Raw genomic sequence first — 14,999 nt, 5'->3', positions numbered from 1 at the left:
CCACAGCCTCGCAGACTCTTGTCTTCATTAATCCTGATTCCTACTTTCCTGCACCTACACCTCTGCTGTGCAATGAAGCATGAACCTCTCAGTTGCCACGTGAATGGCCATGGTAGGCCCTTCACATTGTCGCCCTCGATGTCTGGCTCACCTGAGCAGGAGGGTGGGTGTTTTCTGAGCTCAGGTGGTCAGACACAGAGCCTCTGTCTCACAACGTACAGCAGTTTGGACCCACGAACCTGTTCTGCTAAGCAATCTGATCATGGCTGATCTGGATCTCAGTTTCATTAATGGCCTTAGCTCCATATCCCCTGATACAAAGACGTAGAAAATAGGAGAAGTAGGCCATTCAGCCCTTCGAGCCTGCTCCACCATTCAACACAATCAGGTCTATCTCAGTGTCATACTCCAGCGCTCTCCCTATACCCTTTATACCTCTAAAGTCTACCCTAGTGCTGCGATGGCCGAGTGGTTAAGGCATTGGACTTGAAATCCAAGGGGGTCTCCCCGTGCAGGTTCGAACCCTGCTCGCAGTGATAAACATTTAGGGCGACACGGGGTCGCACAGTGGTTAGCACTGCTGCCTCACAGCGCCAGGGACCCGGGTTCAATTCCCAGTTTGGGTCACTGTCTGTGTGGAGTCTGCACGTTCTCCCCGTGCCTGCATGGGTTCCCTTTGGGTGCTCCAGTTTCCTCCCATCGTCCAAAAGAGGTGCTGGTTAGGTGGATTGGCCATTGGAAATGTGTGAGGTTACGAGGATAGGGCGGGGCCGAGGAACTGGGTCAGAAACTCTGTCAGAGAGTCAGTGCAGACTCAATGGGCTGAATGGCCTCTTCTGCACTGTAGGGATTCTATGATTCTATGATTGCTTGAGGGCAGCTTTCAGGTGGGTATCGTGTTTGAGCTGTAACAGGGCTTTAGCAGTAAGAATCGTGGCCCTGGTGTGTCTGGGAAAGAGTGGCTGTGTTGACGGGGGCAGGTCCTGTGGTGGTAGATTTCACAGCAACATGGCAGTTGGTTGGTCCTCCAGGGGTAAGAGGGTCAGCAAGGTAGATGTCCAGTAATCTGTGTGATCCCAGGCACATTTCTCCAGAAGATTCTTGTCTGATCGAACCGCCTGAGCTACCAAACTGTGTGTCTGTGGATAAAGGAGCTGCTTGTGATATTCTCAAAGTCCCATGTGTGTGCAAGGTACCGAAATTCAGTGGCAATGAATTGGTGAATGTTGTCTGTCATGAGTCTCTGTGGGAGGCTGTGTACGGCAAAGTGTCTCTTTAGTTTGATAATGACTGAGTTACTCGTCATGTTTGTCAGGTGGACGAGTTCAAACCACCTGGAATATTGATTAAGACTAATTTCATTTGAAAATAGCACTTGAAAATGTCAGCTGCTTGAAAATGTCAGTGGGTGTCCATGGGAGGTCCAGAATCTCGTGTCGATGCAGCGGTTCCTTTGCTTGATGCGGCCTGAATGCATTGCATGGTGCACATCTGGAAACTTCCCTTTCCCTGTCTGTGTACTTGGAGGGCCAGTACAGTGATTCCTTGGCCCTGTATCGAGTTGCTGCTAACCTGGATTGCCCTTGGTGCAGCCGTATGTAATTCCTCGGGAGGGAGCTGGGGTCCAGTGCTGGGTCTAGTTCCCGTAGCGTTTGGCTGTACAATTCATTACACACTGCTCCAGTGGCGATCTTTACCTTCAGTATTGCGTTATTGCAAATCATGTTGAGGGTGGTGGAAATCTCACCATTTTCTGTGATGTGTCAAAACTCTTGCAATGGAGTCCTATTGAAGACTCGGTGGTTTTGCTACATCCACCTTGCTGACCCTCTTACCCCCGGAGGACCAACCAACTGCTATGTTGCTGATGACAGAGGAAGGCTGCTGTGGTTTCGATCCACAGCATTTAGTGAGGCAGTTCCACATGTGTTGCATCTTTTACCACATGAGAAACAAGCTGTTCTGTTCTGGGTGTGACGGCCATTGCAGTTGGAACAGGGTGCCCTCCGTTCTGTGAATACTTCTGTTTGTCACCTAAAATCTCTATTTCGTTCTTCTGATTATTTATTTAACAAACGGATGCTGATGGTTTTTTTGTAACATTAGATCTGTCTCTCACTGCTTGCGGAATAGATCACTGTGGATCCCACAAACTATTCAATCCCTGACTAGCTCATCAATGGAAGTTCCAAACGCACATTTCTTTGCTAAGATTTTCAAGGTGGCCGTGTAAGACTGTGAAGATTCATCAGCTCTTTAGTTCAATGCATGTCTATCGAGGATTATATTTTTTAACCAGAAGACAAATATTCCTGTACATTTTTAGAATTATTTCAGCGTCCCCTTTCTCCTCCTCCATCGAATTTCTCGACAACCTCAGGGCCTGCCAGGTTTAATAAGGTGTTGCCTTGTACCTTTTTTGACTCATCAGATAATGCAGCACCACAGTAAATACGCCAGTCCTTCTCAAACCTTTCCCAACTCTCTGCAATGTTTTCATCAAAAATGAGAAGGTCACTGTGACAAAATCCTTATGCCTTTCTGCCAACTCCTGACACCATGTAAATGAGTTGGGTTTTCGAAACACTGACAACAAGGACTTGTAACAAACAGTACTTTATTCACTCGCTTAGCTGCTACTTCATGCTTGTATTCTGCCCGCAGTCCCAGGGGGAGCTTCTGCACTCCTGACATGTGAGCCTTTTTGTAGCTGCATCATCATGTGATCACTTAGTCGCCATGGTCATGACCAGGTTCATCCTCCCCCTTCAGAATTCTCTATAGTCTTGAGTCTTCTTTGATTTATCCCACCAGCCTGTCTGCATCTTCTCCAAGTGTAAACTGTTTGTTACAATTCCAAGTTTTTGTAGTATCTGAAAAGTTTTGGAGTTTTACCCTGAGCCCCCAAGTTCAAGCCATGAACACATATTAAAAGCAGCAGTGGTCCCAGCATTGAATCAACTCTATACTTCACTCCAATCTAAAGGGTAATAAAGGGGCGATCGTACCCAAAACATTCTAAGTGCCAAATGTACACGAAACGAGAAAGTTTCAGATTTTTTGGGGGGCAAGTTTAAAAATCCAATCTTATGTCACTCTGTGCAAAATATGATGCACGATCTGTTTCCTGCCAGCAGGGGCAGGGGGCGGGGCCTAAGCTCACTGGAAAGCTGGCTGCTAGGACCAGAGGGCACCATTGCGCATGCACAAATCTCTCTCTGTTCTGGGCAATGCACAGGTATTGAGTGAGGACCCACCTCAGGTTCAACTGGGACACCCTGTGCAGCCAAACAGCCAAATCTGCAAGACAGTTGCGGGGTGGGGGAGGTGTTGAGTGGTGGGCAGGGGACCAAAGTCTGCCAGGGTAGTTGGCCACCACCACCACTTTATTTGGATCATTCATCAAGAGAAAGTTTTCGTGGCACACCTGATTGTGATTGAGGGTCTAAACCAACAATAAAACTTCCTTCCTCCTGGATTTATAAGCTTGTCTCAGGCGGAGCACTCTCAAAGACAAGTCAGAATGTGGGGGCCCATTCCAGAAGAGCCACTCAAAGCCTGAGCTAAACTTCAGGCCCAGAACAACCCCAATAACTTGCATTTCTGTAGCACTTCTACAACACAAAGGTCAGTTAGCTCAGTTGGCTGGATGCTTGTTTAGTGATGCAGAGCGATGCCCACAGCGAGGGTTCAATTCTCATACCGGCTCAGGTTATTCATGAAGGCCCCGCCTTCTCAACCTCGCCCCTTGTTTGAGGTGTGGTGACCCTCAGGTTAAATCACCAACAGCCTATGTTCATTTGGGACTATAAGACATAAGAACTAGGAGCAAGAGTAGACCATCTGGCCCCCTCGAGCCTGCTCTGCCATTCAATAAGATCATGGCTGAGCTTTTTGTGGACTCACCTCCACTTACCCGCCCGCTCACCATAACCCTTAATTCCTTTACTGTTCAAAAATTTATCTATCCTTGTCTTAAAAACATTCAATGAGGTAGCCTCAACTGCTTCACTGGGCAGGGAATTCCACAGATTCACAACCCTTTGTGTGAAGAAGTTCCTCCTCAACTCAGTCCTAAATCTGCTCCCCCTTATTTTGAGGCTATGCCCCCTAGTTCTAGTTTCACCCGCCAGTGGAAACAACCTCCCTGCTTCTATCTTATCTATTCCCTTCACAATCTTAGGTTTCCATAAGATCTCCCTTCATTCTCCTGAATTCCAGTGAGTATAGCCCCAGTCTACTCAGTCTCTCCTCATAAGCCAACCCTCTCAACTCCGGAATCAACCTAGTGAATCTCCTCTGCACCCCCTCCAGTACCAGTATATCCTTTCTCAAGTAAGGAGACCAAACTGTACACAGTACTCCAGGTGTGGCCTCACCAGCACCTTATACAGCTGCAACATAACCTCGCTGTTTTTAAATTCCACCCCTCTAGCAATGAAAGACAAAATTCCATTTGCCTTCTTAATTACCTGCTGCACCTGCAAACCAACACCTTGAGATTCCTGCACAAGGACACCCAAGTCTCTCTGCACAGCAGCATGCTGCAATTTTTTACCATTTAAATACTAGTCCATTTTGCTGTTATTCCTACCAAAATGGATGACCTCACACTGTACTCCATCCGCCAGACCCTCGCCCACTCACTTAGACTATCTATATCCCTTTGCAGACTTTCAGCGTCCTCTGCACACTTTGCTCTTCCACCCATCTTAGTGTCATCTGCGAATTTTGACACACTATACTTGGTCCCCAACTCCAAATCATCTATGTAAATCGTAAACAATTGCGGTCCCAACACTGATCCCTGAGACACACCACTAGTTACTGATCGCCAACCAGAAAAACACCCATTTACCCCCACTCTTTGCTTTCTGTTAGTTAACCAATCCTCTATCCATGCTAATACATTACCCGTAACACTGTGCACCTTTATCTTATGTAGCAGTCTTTGGTGCGGCTCCTTGTCAAATGCCTTCTGGAAATCCAGATATACCACATCCACAGGTTCCCCATTGTCCACTGCCCATGCAATGTTCTCAAAGAATTCCACCAAATTAGTCAAACATGACCTGCCCTTCATGAACCCATGCTGCGTCTTACCAATGGGACAATTTATACCCCACTATTTCTTCCTTGATGATAGATTCAAGCATTTTCCCTATTACAGAAGTTAAGCTAACGGGCCTATAGTTACCTGCCTTTTGTCTACCTCCTTTTTTAAACAGTGGCGTCACATTTGCAACTTAATAGAATTATTGATGAGTAAGCTTACCGTCGGTAGTGGGGAAAATTCTTGAATCCATTATTAAGGACAGTATAGCAGGGCATTTAGAAAGCAGTGACAGGATCAGACAGAGTCAGCATGGATTTATGAAGGGGAAATCATGCTTGACAAATCTGTTGGAATTCTTTGAAGATGTAACTAGTAGAGTTGACAAGTGGGAGCCAGTCGATGTGGTATATTTGGACTTTCAGAAAGCGTTTGACAAAGTTCCGCACAAGAGATTATCGTGCAAGATTAAAGCACATGGGATTGGAGGAGGTGTATTGAGATGGTTAGAAAACTGGTTGGCAGAGAGGAAACAAAGTGTAGAGATTAATGGGTGCTTTTCAAATTGGCAGGCAGTAACTAGTAGGGTGCCACAGGGATTGGTGCTGGGACCCCAGCCATTCACAATGTATATTAATGATTTGGATGAGGGAACAAAATGTAACATCTCGAAGTTTGCAGATGACACCAAGTTGGGTGGGAGGGTGAACTGTGACGAGGATGCAGAGATCCATCAGAATGATATGGACAGGTTGGGTGAGTGGGCAAATCAATGGCAGATGCAGTATAATTTGGATAAATGTGAGGTTATTCACTTTGGAAGCAAAAACAAGAAGGCAGATTACTACCTGAATGGTTGTAATTTGGGAGAGAGGAGTGTGCAGCGGGACCTGGGTGTCCTTGTGCACCAGTCACTGAAGGTAAGCATGCAGGTGCAGCAGGCAGTAAAGAAGGCAAATGGCATGTTGGCCTTCATTGCGAGAGCTTTCGAGTACAGGAGCAGGGATGTGTTGTTGCAACTGTACAGGTGAGACCACAGCGGTGTGCAGTTTTAGAACATAGAACATAGAACAGTACAGCACAGAACAGGCCCTTCAGCCCACGATGTTGTGCCGAGCTTTATCTGAAACCAAGGTCAAGCTATCCCACTCCCTATCATCCTGGTGTGCTCCATGTGCCTATCCAATAACCGTTTAAATGTACCTAAATTTGGCCTCCTTTTCTGAGGAAGGATGTTCTTGCTCTCGAGGGAGTGCAGCGAAGGTTTACCAGGCTGATTCCAGGGATGGCGGGACTGATGTATGAGGAGAGATTGACTACGTTAGGATTGTTTTCCCTGGAGTTCAACAAATGAAGGGGGATCTCATGGAAACTTATAAAATTCTAACAGGACTGGATAGGATAGATGTGGGGAGGATATTCCCAATGGGGTGGGGGAGTCACGGTCTGAGGTTTCAGGGTAGATCATTTAGGATAGAGGTGAGGAGACATTTCTTCACCCAAAGAGTGGTGAGCCTGTGGAATTCATTACCACAGGAAGTAGTTGATGCCAAAACATTGAATGTATTCAAGAGGCGGCGGGATGGAGCACTTGGGGCGAATGGGATCAAAGTTTATGGGGAAAAAGCAAGATTAGGCTATTGAGTTGGATAATCAGCCATGATCGTGATGAATGGCAGAGCAGGTTTGAAGGGCCCAATGGCCTCCTCCTGCTCCTATCGTCTGTGTTTCAATGTTTCTATGTTTCTAAAGCTAGGGTTAAAAATTTGATCACCCCCAGAAATCAAGCAAATGGATTAAGATGTCTGATCAGCCTTGTGTGCTTGAAGAAACATGGAGGCAAACCAGTGCTAAATACTCTGACATTATCCAATGTCTTCCCCTCTACTGATGTACAGATGTCAGGCACCTCCCTTATAAAACAGTGGATGACAAACTGTGAGATGTTGGAGACTTTACTGGCTCCGGTCTGAAAGAAACCAATGCAACACAGTTCAGGACCACAGTCACCTTTACAGCCAAAAGCAGCGCTTGCCCTACTCCGAGGCTGGAGCTGGAAGATTTTCGTGAAGGCCACTCGCAAAACGGAGACATCGCACACATTGTTCATCTTGAGGTTGAGGTAAGAGATTTGCTTCCCGAAGACCCTGGATGGATTGGACCTCCAGCTGAGAGCCTTCTTTCCTACCCCCTCCCTCTTCCAGCAGCTTGTCCTACTCTGTGTTGCCTCTACTCAATCTCACTGCCGTGCTGTAGTGCTGTCAACTACAGCACCCATGACTGACAGCCAATGGTCTGAGCAGAATCCTTGCATGTAGAACCCAGACTTTCACCCACCATTCCATATAGTATTCACTAACTTTAAACAACTCTAAAAATCACCAAGCACAAACTCAGAAGGAGCCAGATGAAATTAATCAGCAATTAATCTGAATGTGGTTGCTAAAAGCATTCACAAGGGGATTGGGCAGGGAGGAGGGTCTTTCAGCTGTTGTCCTTCCGGCTGTTGTCCTACCAGCTGTTGTCCTTCCGGCTGTTGTCCTACTAGCTGTTGTCCTACCAGCTGTTATCCTTCCAGTTGTTGTCCTTCCAGCTGTTATCCTTCTGGCTGCTGTCCTTCTGACTGTTGTCCCACCGGCTGACCAACAACACAATCTGTCTGCACATTACTTCCGCCGCACACTCCTAACACAGGGTAATCTTGTGGCGCAGTGTGTAGAGTCCCTGCCAGAAGTTCTGAGTTTGTGTCCCATGCCAGGGCTCGATGGCCAAGGAAGGTGCTTTGGTTCATAACTTAGCCCATCAGGCTGAGTGTCCATCTGCACAGCTTTCCAACACAGAGAGAGGGCAAGAGCAAGAGATGTTCCTGGTCAGCAGAAGGAAAGATGGAGCCTCTTCCATCATGCACAGCTCCAGACTTCATCATGAATTTTGCATTAGCAACTTGGACTCTCTGAGTAATCTAGAACTAGGGGCCACAGTTTAAAAATAAAGGGTTGCCCATTTAGAACAGAGATAAGGAAAAATAGATAAGTAGAGGCAATAAGTATTCACAGCAAGCCACCCAGCCTTCAGGAGAACAGTGACCACGACACCACACAACCCTGCCACAGCAACCTATGCAAGACGTGCCAGATCATCAACACGGATGCCATCATCTCACATGAGAACACTATCCAGCAGGTTCCCTTCCTGTCAGGGAACACTTCAGTAGTCACGGGCATTCAGTCTCTGATCTTTGGGTAAGCGTTCTCCAAGGCGGCCTTCATGACGCATGACAACACAGAATCGCCGAGCAAAAACTGATAGCCAAGTTCCGCACACATGAGGACAGCCTCAACCGGGATCTTGGGTTCATGTCACACTACTTGTAACCCCCATGACTTGCCTGGGCCTGCAAAATCTCACTAACTGTCCTGGATTGAGACAATTCACATATCTTTATCCTGTGCTTAACCCTCTCTCCACTCGCATTGTCTGCACCTGTAAAGACTTGATTACCTGTCCAGACTCGCATTTCAGCCATTATCTTGTAATTAAATCTGTGTCTCTATATGCCCTGTTTGTGAACCCAACTCTTCACTCACCTGATGAAGGGGCAGCGCTCCGAAAGCTCGTGCTACCAAATAAACAAGTTGGACTTTAACCTGGTGTTGTGAGACTTCTTACTGTGCCTACTCCAGTCCAATGCCGGCATCTCCACATCATGGCTTCTCAGACTAGGAGACCAAAACTGCACACAACACTCAAGATGTAGCCTCATGAAGGCCCTGTATAACTGCAGCAAGACATCCTTACTCCTACTCAAATCCTTTTGCTATGAAGGCCAGCATGCCATTAGCTTTCCTCACCACCTGCTGTATCTGCATGCCAATCTTCAGTGACTGTTCCACTATGACACGCCGGTCACGTTGAACTTCCCCTTTTCCTAAACTGCCGCCATTCAGATAATAATCTTCCTTCCTGATTTTTTGCCACCAAAGTGGATAACCTCACATTTATCCACATTATATTGCATTTTCCAAGTATTTGCCCACTCAGTCAGCCTGCCCAAGTCACCCTGCAGCCTCTCAGCATCCTCCTCACAGCACACACTGCCACCCAGCTTACTGTCATCTGCAAATTTGGAGATATTGCGTTCAATCCCTTTGTCCAAATCATTAATGTATATTGTGAATAGCTGGGGCCCCAAAACTGAACCCTGCAGTACCCCACTAGTCACTGCCTGCCACTCTGAAAAGACCCCTTTATTCCCACACTCTGCTTCCTGTCTGCCAACCAGTTCTCTGTCCACATCAATACATTACCTCCAATACCATGAGCTTTAATTTTGCTCACTAATCTCTTGTGTGGGACCTTGTCAAAAGCCTTTTGAAAGTCCAGATACACAACATCCACTGGTTCACCCTTGTCCACTCTACTGGTCACATCCTCAAAAAATTCCAGAAGATTTGTCAAGCACGATTTCCCTTGAGTGAATCCATGCTGACTTGGATCAACACTGTCACCTTTCCAAAGGTTATTACAGTTATTACATCCTTAATAATTGACTCCAGCATTTTCCCCACCACTGATGTCGGGCTAACCGGTCTATAATTCCCCGTTTTCTCTCTCCCTCCTTTTTTAAAAAGTGGGGTTACATTAACTACCCTCCAATCCACTGGAACTCTTCCAGAGTCTACAGAATGCTGGAAAATGGTCACCAATGCGTCCACTATTTCTAGGCCACTTCCTTAAGTGGGATGCAGAGTATCAAACCCCGGGAACTTATCGGGTTTTAATCTCAGCAATTTCCCCAGTGCAATTGCCTGACTAATAAGGATTTCCTTCAGTTAGTTCTTCCTTCATGCTAGACTCTCTGTCCCCGAGTATTTCTAGAATGTTCAGGTAAAGTGATTAGAAAGATAGATCAGGGTGAAAATAATTCCTTTGTTCTGCTGGACCTTCCAATACGTATAGTTTCTGTTTCACATTTCCAAGGAAGTTCCATCCTAAATTAATGTTACCTCATCGATTTGCATCCAATCACTGCCGACCCAGTCACTAACCTCAGCACCAGAGAAGGGAACAGGGATTACTTTAATAGAACGACATTTTACAAGGGTTAACTCTTCAGGGGATTTTCACAGTAACTTCATTGCAGTGTTAATGTAAGCCTATTTGTGACACTAATGAATAAACTTTAAAAGGTGGCAATAGTTATTCAGTTGAGTGGGTTTGGTTTATAAAGGATCCCGATATAAACTCCACTGAAGAGTTGCTGCAATTTAGCTGCCATGAAGTTAATTCCCTCGCAACCAGGAAATTGGGATAATTGATGAACAACTCTGAGTATTACATTGAAATACCATCACAATTCTCACACTGACAAGGCCTTATCACTAGTCTGGAATTCACCCAGATCTCAATTCTAATCAGGAAATTATTACAAATTTGATCAGAAAAATCAACAACCCATTGGGCAAATAGGCTTTTATTTGAAACAAATATATTTTCAGCGGCTGTAATTTAGAATCATAGAATCCCATCAGTGCAGATGGAGGCCATTCGGTCCATCGAGTCTGCACCGACCACAATCCCACCCAAGCCCTATCCCCATAGTCCCATGCATTTATCCTAGCTAGTCCCCCTGACACCAGAGGGCAATTTAGGATGGCCAATCCACCTAACCCGCACATCTTTGGACTGTGGAAGGAAGCCAGAGCACCCGGAGGAAACCCACCCAGACATGGAGAGAACGTGCAAACTCCACACAGACAGTGACCCGAGCCGGGAATCGAACCCGGGTCCCTGGCACTGTGAGGCAGCAGTGCTAACCACTGTGCCACTGTGCTGCCCTGAATTTGAATGGAATGAGCAGAAGCTGACTGGATTGTGATGGAGTAACTCTGGGGCCGAGGCTCAATGATTGTTCGACAAGTCCTCCATGCACCACGGTCAGTTCAGCCCCTCCCCCCTTACTGGACTTGAGGCCCAGAGGCCTTGACTCCTGAAACCACACCCTCCCCACTGCCCCCGCCTTCCCCTCTCATCATAACTCCAACTGGGATCCAATATCCCCCAGCCCACCAGCTACTGACTGTGATAACCTCCCAGATCTGCATGGGGGAGTCACTAATTGACCTCCCAGTTGGGCTCAATGAATATGAGCTCCCTGGGGATTGGCAATTAACTCACCAGGTGGAGCTCGTATACTGAGCTCTGTATAAAGCAAGACTATGAGAGGGTCCATTAACGTTTTAGCCCCAGTGGGACGTGTTTTGTTCATCACAGGCTTGTGGTGGTTATTGTTTGTTTTCATTTAGTGCAATTAAAGCACAGTTCCTTCATAGCCGTCCTTGTCCTGCGACAGCGTTGGAATAAAACTCAACCCAAGCTCGAGGAACACCAGTTCCGTTTTGAATGGACAATCAACTCTGAGTTCAACAATTTCACTTCAGACTCTCCACCTTCATTTCGGGTTTTCTGCTGCTTTGATTTTGTTTCATTTTCTTCTTCACCCCTCCCTGTTACATTCGGACAGTTGCTATGAACATGCAGAAGATGCAGACTCCGCACAGTGACCCAAGCCAGGAATCGAACCCAGGTCCCTGGCGCTGTGAGGCAGCAGTGCCAACCACTGTACCACCGTGCCACCCATTAAAGCTTATTTATTAGTGTCACAAGTAGGCTTACATTAACACTGCAATGAGGTTACTGTGAAAATCCCCTAGTCGCCACACTCTGGCACCTGTTCGGGTACACTGAGGGAGAATTTAGCATGGCCAGTGCATCTAACCAGCACATCTTTCATGCTTCCCACCCACCCCCCCCTGCAATTATCGGCCCTTTCCCTCGCCCACGATTAACATCCCATTCCCAATCTTCTTGTGGGGGCAAAGGGCGTTGCTGAGGTACAGTATGAATGAATACTTCACATCCGTTTTCACAGAAAAATAGGATAAAGTTCATGTCAGAGTAGAAGGTGTGGGGGTGGGGGGTGGGGGGGCTTTGAGATATTGGATAGGATAAAAATAGATAGAAAGGAGATGCTAAGCAGGTTGATGTCACTCAAATGTTACAAGTCACCCCTGTGAAAACCAGATGCAACCTAGGCTGCTGAGGAAAGCAAGGATGAAAGCAGCAGAAGCTCTGACCACAATCCTTCAATCCTTGGATACGGGAGTGATGCCAGAGGACAGGAGGATTGCAAATGTGACGCTGCTGTTCAGGAAAAAAAGTGGAGATGGATAAATCTGGTAAATACCAGCTAATCAGCTTAAAATCAATGTTGGAAAAACTCCGAGAGCCATTGTCAAGGACAAAATTAATTCCCACTTTGAGAAGCATGGGTCACTGTCTGTGCAGAGTTTGCACGTTCTTCCCGTGTCTGCGTGGGTTTCCTCCGGGCGCTCCGGTTTCCTCCCACAATCTTACCTGATGAAGGAGCAGCGCTCTGAAAGCTCCTGATTCCAGATAAACCTGTTGGACTTTAACATGGTGTTATGAGACCTCTTACTGTGCCCACCCCAGTCCAATGCCAGCATCGCTACATCAGTCCAAAGATGTGCAGGTTAGGTTAATTGGTTATGCTAAAATTGACCCTTAATGTTAGGGGGATTAGTGGGGTAACTACATGGGGGTTACAGGGATAGGGCCTGGATCGTTGTCAGCACAGGCTCGTTGGGCCGAATGGCCTCCTTCTGCACTGTAGGGATTCTATGATTCTATGAATAAGGGGTAGTCAGCACAGACTTGTTAAAGGCAAATCGCGTCTGATTAATCTGATGGAGCACTTTGATGAAGTAAGGGAGAGGATTAAGGAAGGCAGTGCAGTTAGATGTTGTACCCATGTATTTCCATCCTGCTTATTTGTAAAATATCCAACTGCAAAGATGCTCACATAAATAAGAATTAATCAAAAAATAAAAATACGTGGTTAAAGTTAAAGTTTGTTTATTAGTGTGACAAGTAGGCTTACATTAACACTGCAATGAAGTTACTGTGAAAAGCCCCTAGTTGCCACACTCCGGCGCCTGTTCGGCTACACTGAGGGAGAATTTAGCATGGCCAATGCACCTAACCAGTCTTTCGGACTGTGGGAGGAAACCGGAGCACCCGGAGGAAACCAACGCCAACACGGGAAGAACGTGCAGACTCCACACAGACAGTGACCCAATCTGGGAATCGAACCCGGATCCCTGGCGCTGTGAGGCAACAGTACTAACCACTGTGCCACCGTGCAAGTGCCCAATGGGCAGGAATACGGTAATTTCTGCCACCCGTGATTTGGGCGAGCTTAGTTTAATGAATTTCCAGCACTCTGTATAGCACACATGCCATCAGGGGATTTACGCTGGTAGGTATGGGGGGCTACTCCCACTCGAGAGGCGGGCAGCAGCGTGCTGAGGGGGCCACTGTGTGTGCACTGATCTCCCTGGCACCCCGGCCCTCGAACACCCCCAAGGGGCCCCAATGGCCTCTGGTCCCAACAGCGATACCAGTGGTGCCTAGGGGGACCAGACGTAATCCCCACTGGTGTGGACCTCCACTGGCGGGCTGGGAAACTTCTGCAAGCACGGACCATTGTGTCCTGGGCTCACGAAAACATTTTTTATTCATTCATGGGACATGGCGTCACTGGCTGGCCAGCATTTATTGCCCAACCCTAGTTGCCCAAGAGCAGTTTAAAGTCAACCACATTGCTGTGACTCTGGAGTCACATGTAGACCAGACCAGGTAAGGACAGCAGATTTCCTTCCCTAAAGGACATTAGTGAACCAGATGGGTTTTTCCGACAATTGACAATGATTTCATGGTTATCGGTAGATTCTTAATTCCAGGTATTTTTTATTGAATTCAAATTCCACCATCTGCCGTGGTGGGATTCGAACCCAGATCCCCAGAACATTAGCAGAGTATCTGGATTAATAGTCTAGCGATAATACCACTAGGCCATCGCCTCCCCTAAATAGATGCAGAGCAGCTTCTGCACATTGTAATCACCCTCACAATGTTCCCCAGCGCCAGTCTGACTACGTCCAATAAAATGGCTCGGGAAGATCGCCACTGGCCGGACGCTGGTCACCAATCCCGTTTGTTTCCCTCCCGTTGACATTCCCCGGCTCGCTGTGCTACTCAAGCAGCGCAGCGGGCCTGGAAACTCGCACCCATTCCGTTTCTTTACTTTCCCTATTCCCACTGTCTTTATCTTTTGCACCATGAAACCTTTTATCATTTAATCTCTCCTGCCCTCCACCCTATCACAGAGCTTTCCTTTTCTTTTTCCACAATCTCCCCATTGGAGCAACTCCTATTGGTCCAAACAAAATAGGCCCTCCTAGTAATAAATCCATGTGTTGTGTGATTGGTGGGAATTGTGGAGATCGGGGCTGGTTAATTGGTTCAATTCTTGTTCTTGATTCTGGGATGATTGCTGTCAGCTGAGTGTGGGCTGTGTGTATAAAAAGTGTTGTTTGGTGCCTGAAGGAATAGTTCTGTTGTTGGCTATCATGGGAGATTTTGGAGTAAGGGTGTGCTTCCCAGTGCTGATGTTAGTTGGAGCTGTTTGTTGCTCTGATACTTGGCAACAGTTTTCAGGCCAGAGGTTTCCATGGATAATAGTCAAAGCCACCCCTAGGCCTCAGACACTCCCTCCTCCTGGACCTCCCTTTGATTCCCATTTCCGTGTGCCTGAGGGTCAAGGTGTGTCTCCAGTGCAGAGTGTGAGGGTGCAGTGTGGAGAGGACAAGCTGCTGGTCAGGGTCCAGCTGGATTTATTTGGAACCAGGCACCTGGTTAAAGCTGCTGATCTGACCCTGGGGACAGCAGGTTGTCGGCCAACCAGGATCTACTCTCAGAACCACACTGTCCTCTTTGACTATGGACTCCATGAGTGTGGCAGCAGATTGCAGGTAATGTGAATCCTCAAACTCTGCCTCTGAGCTTGGGCTGCAGGTTGTTCCCC

The 14,999-nt window shown here is 47.1% G+C and overlaps 1 non-coding gene across 1 annotated transcript; it reads left to right on the top strand.

Annotated features, from left to right (window-relative positions):
• Positions 1-454: 454 nt before the first annotated feature.
• On the top strand, positions 455-536 carry trnas-uga (transfer RNA serine (anticodon UGA)). The gene has a single exon. It is a non-coding gene; the product is annotated as a tRNA-Ser (tRNA).
• Positions 537-14,999: the final 14,463 nt, after the last annotated feature.

Source organism: Mustelus asterias, chromosome 16 (assembly GCF_964213995.1).
Source record: "Mustelus asterias chromosome 16, sMusAst1.hap1.1, whole genome shotgun sequence".
In the NCBI taxonomy this organism is placed as follows: Eukaryota; Metazoa; Chordata; class Chondrichthyes; order Carcharhiniformes; family Triakidae; genus Mustelus; species Mustelus asterias.
This window is presented reverse-complemented; position numbering and strand designations above follow the sequence as displayed.